Genomic DNA, 12,916 nt, shown 5'->3' on the forward strand with positions numbered 1-12,916 from the left:
CTGCTCAGGAAGAGAAGCCAACTATGTCTGAAGAGTTTTCCCTGGTAGTCTCCACTCCAGTCTACAACAGTCCCATTAAACATGGACAGATGTGAGGAAAATATAAACACATCAAGGTAAGGAGAGTGGGTATACCAGTGTGGGACACTTGAAAGGGATGGAAAAGCCCTTTGTTAGAACTTGACAAACCACAGGTTTGGACAGGTAAAATAAGGACAGGTTGGGAGAAGCAGGAGATTCAACAAAAAAACAAACCAGAAAGGATATTTTAGTCAGGTCAGGGCAAGGCTGACTCAGAGGAAGCCTTCAGCCACGACAAATGGGCTTTCTTCAGAAATCCCCACTTCACCTCAATTTGAGAACTCAGGTCCTTCACCAATGCCTTTTCCAGGCCATAAATAGTTTGCGTCCTCTAAAAGCACATCACTATCTTCAGGCTTTTTCATCCGAAACCTAGTACCTACCACATCCCTAAATGATCCTGATGGTGAAAGCATTAACAACTCCCTGCCCTGAATATGCCAGAGGGACAGTAGATAGTTGCAAGCTTTTTATTGCCTTAATAGGGAAAGAGATCTCGGGTGTGGCAGGGACTTTCCCAAGGAGCTCCAAGGAACTCGGTGGCAGAGCAGGAAGAGCATTCCCACATGTGGCTTCCCAACTGGAAGTGGGGCTGGGCTGGGATGGCAGGACCTGGAGTAATTAATGCTGTGGAAGTAGCCACCGCTGGTCCTGGCTTCCAGGTTTTCCTTGCAGAAGAAAACTAGAACTCAGTGATGCTCACCCACCATGCTCCTGCCATGTGCCTGCAAATGCAGATTCCCTCCCCCACTTCGGCTCCACAGTCAACTAGCAGAAAACAACACACGGGTGCTCAGGAAGTGGTTGAGAGTGAGAGGAAGTGTTTGATGTCAGAGACAGAGGCCGTTTCCCCAAAAGATCCCTAGACTCCTCTAACTCCTCCTCTTATGCTACCACTGCTCCTGTCACTAGGGACGAGAGCAGCCAGATGTCCTTTGCTCTGGGGAATGTTCCTTATTTTACATTAAAGTTTTTGCAGACTCTAAGATGCCCTTTAGGTAGCCTCAGATAGCCTTCTTTTTTTCTTCCTCCAGCCCTCAATATTTAAGCCTATTCCCATTGACTCCCCTCTCGGGATGTATTTACATTGCAGACTTAATGCATCTTGACACCACTTTACTTCCCATGGCTCAATGCTATGGAATCACAGGAGTTCTAATTGCCACGCATTTTTGTTTTTCCTAGTGAGTCATGTTTTCTCACAATGTGGCCAAAGTACTGCAGCCTCAGTTTAGTCATCTTGGTTTCTAAAGGAGAGTTCAGCTCTGATTTGCTCTAGGACCCATTTATTTGTCTTTTAATCATAGAATCATAGGGGGGTTTTCTTGTCAGGAGTGACTTGAGAAACTTTAAGTTGCTTCTGGTGTGAGAGAATTGTCCGTCTGCAAGGACATTGCCAGGAGGATGCCCAATGTTGTGATGTTTTACCATCCTTGTGGGAGGCTTCTCTTATGTCCCCACATGGGGAGTTGGAGCAGACAGAGGGAGCTCACCCACTCTCCCCAGATTCGAACTGCTGACCTGTCGGTCAGCAGTCCTGTCAGCATAAGGGTTTAACTCACTGCACCATCAACTCTATGATCCTGTCCATACAGGATCATAGAGTTATCCATACAGGAACACTCAATCAAAGCACTCTCAAGAAATGGCCATCCAGCCTCTGCTTTAAAATCTCCAGGGATGGAGATTCCAGCACACTCTGAGGCAATAAATCCCACTGATGAACAGCTCTTACTGTCAAGAAGTTTTTTTTAATGTTTAGGTGGAATCTTTTTTCCTGCCATTTGAATCCATTGCTCCATTGTGTCCTAGTCTCCAGAGCAGCAGAAAACAAGCTTGCCTTTTCCCCAATGTGACATCCTTTCAGTCTTTTCTTCTCCATGTAAACAAACCCAGCTCTCTCAGCTGCCCCTCATTGGGCTTGGCTTCCAAACCTTTGACCATTTTGGTTGCTCTTCTCTGGCCCATCTCGTCAATATCCTTCCTTAATTATGATGCCCAGAACTGGACACAGTATTATTCCAGGTGAGGCTTGACCAAAGCAGGTGAGAGTGGGACTATGACTTCCCTGGATCCTGACACTACACTCCTTTGCCTTTTCTAGATGCTGCATCACACTGTTGACTCCATGTTATGTCAACCCTGAGACCCCTTTCACATGAGCTGTTTCTAAGTCAGGAGCCCCCCATCCTATATCTGTGCATTTCCTTTTTAGGGCCAAATTGTAACATTGGATGTTGAAGAAGGCTTTCATGGCCAGAATCACTGGGATGCTGTGTTTTCCGGGCTGTATGGCCATGTTCCAGAAGTATTCTTTCCTGACATTTTCCCCGCCTCTATGGCAGGCATCCTCAGAGGTTGTGAGGTCTATTGGAAATGAGTCAAGTGGAGTTTATATATCTGTGAAATGTTCAGGGTGGACGAAAGAACTCTTGTCAACTTGAGGCATGTGTGAAGGATGAAAGAAAGTTAAAATCTGGCTTGGGGAGCAAGCCTTGGAGAAGTAGTTGTGCAATAAGTTTACTTGAAATCGTGACTCTGGATTGGCCTTAGACCTTGTTTTTGGATGCTGTGTCTTAACATTGAATTATATTTAAATATGTTTTATGTATGCTTATGTTAATCTTAATGTAAATTTGTATCTTTTATGTTAGGCACTAAGTAGTGCAGTTTGTAAGCCGCTTTGAGTCCCCCCACGGGTTGAGAAAGGCAGAGTATAAATATGGTAAATAAATAAATTATACAATTGGCCACCTTGATTAGCACTGAATGGCCTTGGAGCTTCAAAGCCTGGCTGCTTGCTGCCTGGGGGAATCCTTTGTTGGGAGGTATTAGCTGGCCCTGACTGATTCATGCCTGGAATTCCTATGTCTTCTGAGTGTTGTTCTTTGTTTACTGTCCCGATTTTAGAGTTGTTGTTTTTTTTAATACTGGGAGTCAGATCGTGTTCATTTTCATGGTTTCCTCCTTTCTGTTGAGATTGTCCACATGCTTCTCTGCGTAGCCTGGCATGGTAGTTTTTGGAGTGGTCCAGCATTTCGGTGTTCTCAAATGATATTCTGTGTCCAGGTTGGTTCATCAGGTGCTCTGCTCTGGATGACTTCGTCTGCAGTGCTTTTCATGTTCCTTGATGCTGCCCTTTTCTCCTTGTAAGCCCACGAGGGCACCAGATTGATTCCAAGCGGATCCTCCGTGTTCTCCGTGCTCTCCGTTGTCCAGCTCCCGCCGCCCTGCCTAGAGGTGGGCGCTCCTGCGCGACAGCGGGGAGGGGCGCGGGGGCTCCCAGGCGGCGTGGCGCACCCCTCGCGGGGCATCCGGGCCTCGAGGGCACTGGGTCGCGGCGGAAGCGCCACGGGCCCCGGTCCCTCGTGCTCAGCGCCCGGGAATGAGCTTCCGGAAGGAAGTCCTTCCAGGCAGGGACCGGCCCGACGGGCTCGACCTCATTCCTGCCGCCTGCCTCACATCCTGCGAGAGAGGCCCAGAGAGGGAGGGAAGAGGGCGGCCAAGGGCGGGGCGGGGCCCGCGTGAACCCCGTGAACCCCCCTTTTGCGGGGGAAGGAAGCAAGGAAGGCAAGAAAGAAAGAACGAAAGGGAGAAAGTCCAAAACCCCCGGAGGGTCCGGGTAGGAAAGCCTCGACGCGGGTCCTGCTTGGGGCGGGCTGCACGTGCCTGGGAGCTGTCCACGCGGGAGAGCGGCGTCACGCGCACGTGATTGGCGAAGGAGGGAAGCTGGAGGAACGAGGCCCGGCCTGGCCCGGCCTCCACGCGAGACTCCCCCCCTCCCTTCCTGTCTCGGGGCTCCGGGTGTTTGTCGCGCGCGGGCCGCCCGTTCAGCCCCGAAGGCAGCATTGAAGGCCGCTCGGGAACGGGTTGGTTGGTTGGTTGGTTCACAAGGGTGAAGTGGGATCCTTTCTGCTGTGAATGGAAGCACGGAAAGACACGTTTGTTTCCCTTCCACTGTTGAACTACAAAGGAGCCCCCGGTGGCGCAATGGGTTAAACCCTTGTGCCGGTAAGACTGCTGACCTGAAGATTGGGTTGCTGACTTGAAGGTTGCCGGTTGGAATCCAACCCCGGTAGAGCGCGGGTGAGCTCCCTCTGTCAGCTCAAGCTCCATGCGAGGACATGAGAGAGGCCTCCCACAAGGATGGTCAAAACATCACAACATCCGGGCATCCCCTGCAGTAACGTCCTTGCAGACGGCCAATTCTCTCACACCAGGAGCGACTTGCAGTTTTCAAGTTGCTCCTGACCTGAAAAAAAATACAAAGGAGGGAAGGCGGTGTCTGTTTCCACAAAAAACTCTGGCATGTCCTTCCCTTTCCACAATAGAAATGGACAGAGCTTGCATCCCACTCCCTGAACTGTGTCACTGTAACAGGCATAGGCAAACTTGGGCCCTTCCTCCAAGTGTTTTGAACTTTTCAACTCCCACCATTCCTAACAGCTGGTAGGTTGTTAGGAATGGTGGGAGTTAAAGTCCAAAACACCTGGAGGGAGAGCCCAGTGCCCGCTCTGTAGGCACCACAAGAACGATGGCCCTCCTGGTAGCACTCTACTTCAACTCCCATCGTCCCTCGCTCTTAATAGGAACTGAAACACACCAGCATCCATTCCCAGCTCTGGATTAGGCCCCTGGCATCCACTGGGGTTTGGTTCCAGGACCCTCATGGAGACCCAAATTCATAGAAACTCAAGCCCCACTATTATATAAAATGGCAAAATCAAAGCTTGCATTTTGGATTTTAAAAAATATTTTCAAACCATACATAAGTAAATCTCTGACTAAACAATCCATGGAAGGACAGCAATAGTTCCTTGGTCAACTGCAGGCTTTTGATACATATGTCTGCTAATGTGTCTGTTTTCCAGTAGACAGTGGGAAGTTATGATGTTGATATCTGGACAGGGCTTTGAAGGCTTTAAAACACTTCTGGTTTGGGAGCCCACAGAAAGGGAGCAACTCACCCCTGGGTTTCAGGAAAAGGGATTACTATCCCCCTCCTGGGACTATGGGCCATCACTACTTGAAAGCATTACTTTTAAAAGAATGCTTATTAATGCTACTCTTTTATATGTACTGTGCTTCCCGTACATTATTTGTTACCATCCTAACAACAGTAGTGTCTGCCAACATTATTGATCTCCTGTTCTGTATATTTTGGAATTGAACCTGGAAAGGAAGAATGAGGTTCTCTAAATGAAAGAGTTCATTAGAGAATTGTAACACTTGAATTCCTGATTCACATCTGTTTCTTAGGCACCATGCTCCAATTCTCTTTCTTTATCTGTCTCCCCCCCGCCCCCCCCCCCGCCCCCCATGTGTGTTTGTACTAGTAGATATCACATATATAAATATAGTCAACACCTATACCCCAGTATTAAAACTGTATTCTGGAGCACTGTGTGTTTTATAGCTAGGCCAATAACAGCAGGTATAGTATACACAAAAGCAGTCTCCTTGCAAATGATATTCTTGGTGGGCTTCTCATTTTTGTCATTTGCATTTTAGCAGTACTTCATGTGTTTATGTGCGTACACGTGTTGATGTGTATACTTTTTTTCGTGTCAGGAGCGACTTGAGAAACTGCAAGTTGCTTATGGTGTGAGAGAATTGGCAATCTGCAAGGACATTGTCCAGGGGATGCCCAGATGTTTGACCATCCTGTGGGAGGCTTTTCTCATGTCCCTGCATAGGAAGCTGGAGCTGACAGACAGGAACTCACCCAGCTCTCTGGATTCGAACCGCCAACCTTTTGATCAGCAGCGGGGCCTCCAGAAACATAATAATAAAAACCTCTGACAAAGAAACTCCATTTTACACCTACCTGCTCCCCTTCATTATATCCTGGTCCTCTATCTAGTTGGAAGTTTGTGAGCAGCATCAGCATTGGAGTATGGTGAAGGAAGGCTGGGAAAACACATTTTCAATGTCCAGTTGCAGCAGTGCATCTTCAATAATCCATGCAATCATGCTTGAGCTGAGAAAGAATAGGATTAATGGCTTCAGACACACTGCTTCAACCAGATTTGTTTGTCAAGCCCTCCTTCACTATACCTCAATGCTGATGCTTCTAAAAAACATGCAGCTAGAGAGAGGGTCAGGATATAAAGAAAGGAGTTGGGCAGGTATAAAAAGACTAAAAAGAAGCTTCCTTGTTAGAAACATTGTTAGTGAAGTTATGTCTGTATTGTTCAAGACATAGATTACTGCTCAGAGGCACATAGAGCACAGAAAAATAATCTGACCTAGGGAGGACGAGTCCAGAGCCTATTTGCCCTGCAATGGTTCCAGGGAAGTCATCTGGTTCATCTGGAAGAACTGGACTGTGGCCTGAGTCACCATCAAACACGCAGAAAGCAGCCTAGAACCACTTCCTTCTCAGAACTGCTCTATGTCTCCAGTCCTAGTTCAGTACAGTTTAAGTGGCTATGCTGGTAGGGCTCCTGGGACTGCATTTCATAAAAGTACCTTTTAAAACAACAACAACAACAATGACAACAAAAAGGGGAGGGGCAACAGAAAATCAGCTCTCTGTCCCTGAATGTGATTAAATCTAAATATAGAAAGGAGACCAGCAAGAAGCCAAGATTGGCATTACATTTCCAAGAAGGAGAGGAAGTCTGGGGGAATTAAATGAAGAAGAAAAAAGTAATACTCCAGGACAATTTTGGTTTTACTCCAGCATTGCTAGATGGAAGTCCAGTGTGTACAAACAGCAGACAAGCATCGAGGGTTTGGGAGGCATAAAAGACCATTACTGAATGAAGTGGTAATGCTTTGCCTGGAGAGCGGAGCCTCCCTTGCCCCAAGAGAAGGGGAGCAACTGCTTCTACCAGACTCTTCTGCACCTGAGATAGAGAGTTCATCTACATTGTAGAACGCATACAGTTTGAGCCCACTTGGACTACTCAATGCTATAAAATCATTTGAGTTGTAGTTTGGTGAAGCATTAGCACTCTTGGGCAGAGAAGGCTGAAAATCTTGTAAAACTACAACTCCCAGGAATCCATAGCATTGAGCCATGACAGTTCAAGTGGGGCCAAACTCCATTCATTCTACAGTGAAAGTACCCACAGCCATCCCCTGGGGTGGAGAGAAACTTCTGCTTGAATTGCCACACAACAGCCCTGCAATTTGGCCAAGCTATGGGTCACTTGGCATTCCTCAGATGGCCCGGCAACCAATGACTGCCTGTCACCTCCAATCCCTCGGCATGTTTCAGGTAGCCCTGGCTGTGCTGGAAAGAGAAAGCGTCCCTCTTGCAAAAGACATGGCTTCGTGACCCCAATATCCAGGGTGCCTCCTGGCCCATGAGCTGCAAGGAGGACGGGGAGGAAGGTTGTGACGCCGAAGGGAGTGCCCTCGCTTCCCCCAGGGGTTGCTGCTGCTGCTGCTTCTGCCACAGCTTCTTCGCCTGGCCTGACCTTGCTGAGCTTGCAAGCTCCACAGGGCTCCCAGCCCCAGGCCTCGCAGCTGCAGCAAAGGGCAGCCGGGGAGAGGAGGGGAGGGAAAGGGTGTAGGGAAGGGGGCCCTGTGGAGGCTGGGCCAGCGGAGGGGATGTCTTCTTCATCACCACCCCACCACCCCAGACTCTCCAGGCACACATAACAGCCCAACAAAATCTAAAGCCTTCCTTGAGTATTTCTTCCTGTCAGAGGTGCTTCACATATTATCTCTCGGGACATTTATAGATAGAGAGAGGGGAGACAGAAGGTGCAGTAGTTTGAACATTGGGATACAACTCTGTGGACCAGGGTGTGAACCCTTGCTGGGCCGTGAAACCCACTGGGCCTCAGAGGAAGGCAGTGGCAAGCCTCTTCTGAAGAAATCTTGCCAAGAAAACCCAGTGATAGTGTGTATTGGGGTCACCATAGGTAGGAAATGATTTGAGCATTTTAACAATAGAGAGACAACATAGTGCAGTAGTTTAACTGTTGCACTATGACTCTGGGGATTAGGGTTTATATCTCCATTTAGTTTTAGAAACCCACTGGGTGACTTTGGGCAAGTCCCACACTGTGGGGAAGACACAGGCAAACCCCTTCTGTATAAATTTTGCAAATAAAACCCCAAAGGTTGGAGACAGCTTAAAGACACATAACAACAACAGCATGTGTAAAAAACCTTATTTTTTCATTCAACAAATGTATGTATTAATATATTCATGTGCCATGAATACTGTATGATCTCTGTGATTTCCCTTACCTGCCCCCCCCCCCAATGAATATAGAAGACCATGGGGAGATCTGAAGAGCTTGTGCTCTTTCGCACCCATTCAGCCTGCCCCAAGCTTCACACATCCATGTACACCCATAATGATTGTGGACTCTGTACACACAGTCGAGAAATGTGCAAAATTCATTAACATGGACTGTCAATCACATGCCCAGTTCCTGTGCACTAATCAAAATGCACATGCACAGATGTCTGTTATGGCCATCTGATGAATGTGTGGAGCTGAATATGAGAATGATGGGATGTAATTCCCATACCTTTGCACTTCTATTCCTGCATCTATTCTGTGTGGAACTGTAATGTGAAAAGTCCTCTGAAGAGTTGCAGAACTAAACTAATTGCATCCTTAAATATAATTTTTTTCTATTTGCTCTCAGTACTGTTAATATGCCCATAATATACTTTCTTCATCTTGCGCTTAAATTGTACAAGGTGATTTTTGGTTTATGTCATGAATATACAACCTTGCATGGTAGTATCTCTTAATATTGTTTCATGCAAAGATGGGATTTTATGTTTCTAGCAGTGCATAACAAAGTGACTACTGTATAACTATTTTTAATTAAAGGGCACATCACAGATTGATACATTCCTACACAGAAGATGCACAGCAAACCACCTGTTTTACATGAACTTTGCATTAGTACCTGCTCCATGAACTGTCACTTGAAAGCATGAATTGCAACAGCCTGTAGCAAGGAGGCTGGGTCAGAACCTACTCGGTTGAGAAGCCATCTCTAGCAGGCTCTTCTTTCCAGCAAAGGCCACCCAGCAGCAGCCCTGGCATCAATCTTTGGCAGAAAGAGAGGGGAAGTAGACACTTTCCATCTCTGTTCAACTCAGCTGAGATAATAGCAGTGTTTGGTTCATCTTGAACTGCTTTCCATTCTAAATGATATCAGAAGAACTTTGTAATGAAGAAATTGGGCATGGGTTCATGGTTTGTGCCCTGCAATCCAAATCCTTTCCCCTTTGTCTCATGTCGTTCTGTTCTGGATCTCCTCATCATCGCATTTTCAAAGTAAAAGACATCAAGAAGGAGTTTACCAGTGTCTTCTGCACACTAACAATAAGAGCTACTAAGTATCACTCCATTTGTCTATAAAGGGTCTTCCATCAGTGTTATCTCCTCCTCCTGCTCCCTAGTAGCTTCCCTTCCAAAGTTTCTCTGTCCCCATAACATTTGTCTTCTGGTGATCCAGTTGTTACTCCTTGAAGTCTTTGGCCTCTTCCACACAGCTGAATAAAATCCCACATTATCTGTTTGGAACTGGAATATATGGCAATGTGGATTCAGATAACCCAGTTCAAAGCAGAGACTGTGGGATTTTCTGCCTTGATATTCTGGGTTATATGGCTGTGTGGAAAGGCCCTTTGACTGGCGTATCCAGTCAACATTGAGTACCTTTGGTTACCCTACTAGGAATCTGGATTCTTGATTGGGTCTAGTCACCTGACAATATTATTCTTAGATTTGCTGACATACTCAACCAAGCTTACCATATTAAGGTATGCTTCCAATAAAAATTTCAAAAAAGCATCTTATAACAAATAACCTAGAGTTTTAGAAAGTTACATGAAAGCTATTTTCAAATCCCTTAGAAGAGACAAATTATCAAGACCATGTATACCAACAGAGCTGTTTTAACCACAGAGAACAAACTGGGCATGCTGTCTCCACAACAAAAGAGACACCAGGGACTGCAGGAATCACTGCATAACTACAAATATCTCCCATGTGAGCGTAGTAATGCTCAACATTTTATAGCAAAGGCTTTTACCAAGTATGGAGCAAGAAATGCCAAAGTTATTTTCAGAAAAGTAAGAAACATTAGTGAGTATATCGCAAACAGATACTTGCTAATGGAGCAAAATAAATACTTTCAGAAGAAATTTGCCTTGTTGTACAAAAATGATGCTAAAGTCTTTAACTATGTAAATAATATAGAACTGTGGATCACTAATAAGAAATGAAAAGGCCACAACATTTGATTGACTACATGTTCTGTATACTGCACAAAAATTATGTATAATAACATTTTTGGAATGATGCCCCATTTGATCCTTGATCCTACAATTGAAATGGATGATGGGGAAGTGGCAAATTATTGCAAGAAATGGCTGTGAAACGAGATGTCCCTACAACAGAAGTGCTACTGTAAAAAAAAAAAATAGAGAGAGAGAGAGAATCCCAAGGCTGTGGCAGCACTAAATGAAAAACATAGGTTGGGTGGTCAAGGAGAATATTCTGAATGGAAAAGTTATTTGATGCACATAAGAGCTATCAGAAAGACACTGCTGTGATATATGTGTGTATGTTTCTGCAAGAGAACTGTTTTGTAATACATCATCATAGTAATAAACCCACAGTAGCCACACTGGCTGGGGAATTCTGGAAGGTATGGTCCAAAAAAAGTAAAATTTCCAACCTCTGCTGTAGGCAGATGAAACATAATGATGAATGCACTGGCCTTTAGCAGAGAGCAATGAGGACTCTGAATTGGGTCATGACTTGGGGTTCTGAATCTTGACTCTTCCCTGTAAGGAAAGCAATAGAGAACTCTAATCCAGTTGGCTCAAGGGTATGAAAACTTGTGGGAATGGGCGGGAGTAGAGTGACTTCAGCTATCTTTCTGCCAGGGGATATAAGCTCGGTTCCTGATACTGAATGCTGAAGTAATGAACATGTTGTAGGGGTTTGTTTTTTTTTTTGGTTTTTTGGTTTTTTGTTTTGCTTCTTCCTGTGTCCTCTTCTAAGCTAGACCACAGCCAGGAGGACTGATGATCCAGGTCAGTGTGTATGTGCAAAACAGAAAGAAGATTCAAGACCACCTTTCTCTCTGAATCTTAGATCCCATAGTACACCTAGGAGGTAGGGAAGCCACACTGGACCTCTCCCTTGCAAACAGCACCTGAGTTTCGCTTCACAATCCTTACGCCCTGCACCCGGTCCCCTCCTGCCTCCCCTTTGTGGCACATCCCTGCCCTACAATGTGATGGCATACTCCTGGGGATCTGGATGTCTAGATCCTGTGTGAATCATTGCCATTTGCCCACAGCATTAGAAGGAGATGCTGCCTCCCCCACAGATTGGCACATCCAGAATCGATGCCCAAGGAAGGGTTAACGTCAACTGGGCTGCGCTCCAAAGCCTGGGAGCTGCTCCCCACACCCCAGCCCGGCATCAGCTCCACTCCGCTCCCTTTCCCAGCAGCTGTGCGAGGCCAAACCCAGGAAAGGGAGGGAAGCTGGGCCCGTTCTTGTTCTCGGATAGCAGGCCCCTCACTGGCACCAGGCCTGCCCCCTGCAGTGAAATGATCTATAAGACAGAAAGGGATGATCTGGATCTAACAGCTGGGCATTCAAAGGCAGCAAAAGATGCCCTACTCTGGATACTGGTCTGATGGCTGGGCCAGGTCATGGTGATATGTCTTATAGATAGATGAGAGGAGGAATAGGATGGGTTGGTGGGGAGATTGAAAACTGATTAAATCTGTGGCTATGGTCCTGGGTGGGTATTGCCATGATCCTGCCTGCAGAACGTGATTATCACCTGCCACATGGATTATCACCCTGCCTCCCCCCCAGCTAGGATGCTCCTTCGCTCCTATGGCAGGAAGTTCATTGTTGAGTTCTAGGATCAGCCAGACAATACAGGAAGCAGCTGCTACCATGGCAATGACGTGCGACAGAAGCAAAACTTGCGCCATAATGGGTGTGGGGATATGTCCCAATTCACAGTCTTCTGGCTGTCATGGGAACAAGGGATGTGTGCTGGCTGGGCTGTTCTCCCCGATCCTCCCCTCCCATTGCAAGTCCTGACGGCTTCCCTTTGCACTCCCGCTGCCAGGGTTGAAGCAAACAAGGTCACAGGGTTCACCACCTGCCTTTGCCTGTACCATAGACCTAGATGCACCCAACACAAAGGCAGAACCACACGAGACACTCCCCAGGAGGGACCCTGGCACACATCATGTGCAAAGCATTATGCCAGATGTATCGTACACTAGATGGAAATGTTTTTACTTCTTCCTAAATGCATTTTTGTTCTTCTTTGTTGTCAAGTTGACTTCAGCTCACAGTGGCCCTTTGAACAAGAGACTCCTAAGATCTCTGGTGATCAATTGCCTCATTCATGTCTTCCAAGCTCAGGGTCATGGCACTATTTTAAATATTACAATGTTTGTAGCCACATGGATACAATAATTTAGCCTATAATGCCTGACTGCTCACTGGAGGGAAGGATATTAGAGGCAAGGATGAAATACGTAATTAGAAGACAGGATGACTTGGAGAAGAGAATGATGCTGGGAAAAATGGAAGGAAAAAGGAAGGGGCCGACCAAGGGCCAGATGGATGGATGGTATCCTTGAAGTGACTGGCTTGACCGTGAAGGAGCTGAGGGTGGTGACAGCCACAGGGAGCTCTGGCGTGGGCTGGTCCATGAGGTCACGAAGAGTCGGAAGTGACTGAACAAGCAACAACAAGCCACATTGACCGAACTGAGACTACAAAGCAAGAAAATCTATGAGTCTGTTAGGCAGCATGATAAAACAATGGGCACACACATTACTGTTACTATTATTATAATAATTAT

At 46.5% G+C, this 12,916-nt stretch overlaps 1 long non-coding RNA gene across 1 annotated transcript; it reads left to right on the forward strand.

Annotated features, from left to right (window-relative positions):
• The first annotated feature begins 1,570 nt into the window (after positions 1 to 1,570).
• On the forward strand, positions 1,571 to 10,379 carry LOC134296225 (uncharacterized). The gene is made up of 2 exons (XR_010002840.1): positions 1,571 to 3,703; positions 8,888 to 10,379. It is a non-coding gene; the product is annotated as an uncharacterized LOC134296225 (long non-coding RNA).
• The last annotated feature ends 2,537 nt before the right edge of the window (positions 10,380 to 12,916 follow it).

The sequence above is a fragment of the Anolis carolinensis genome, chromosome 2 (genome assembly GCF_035594765.1).
Source record: "Anolis carolinensis isolate JA03-04 chromosome 2, rAnoCar3.1.pri, whole genome shotgun sequence".
NCBI classification, from domain to species: domain Eukaryota; kingdom Metazoa; phylum Chordata; class Lepidosauria; order Squamata; family Dactyloidae; genus Anolis; species Anolis carolinensis.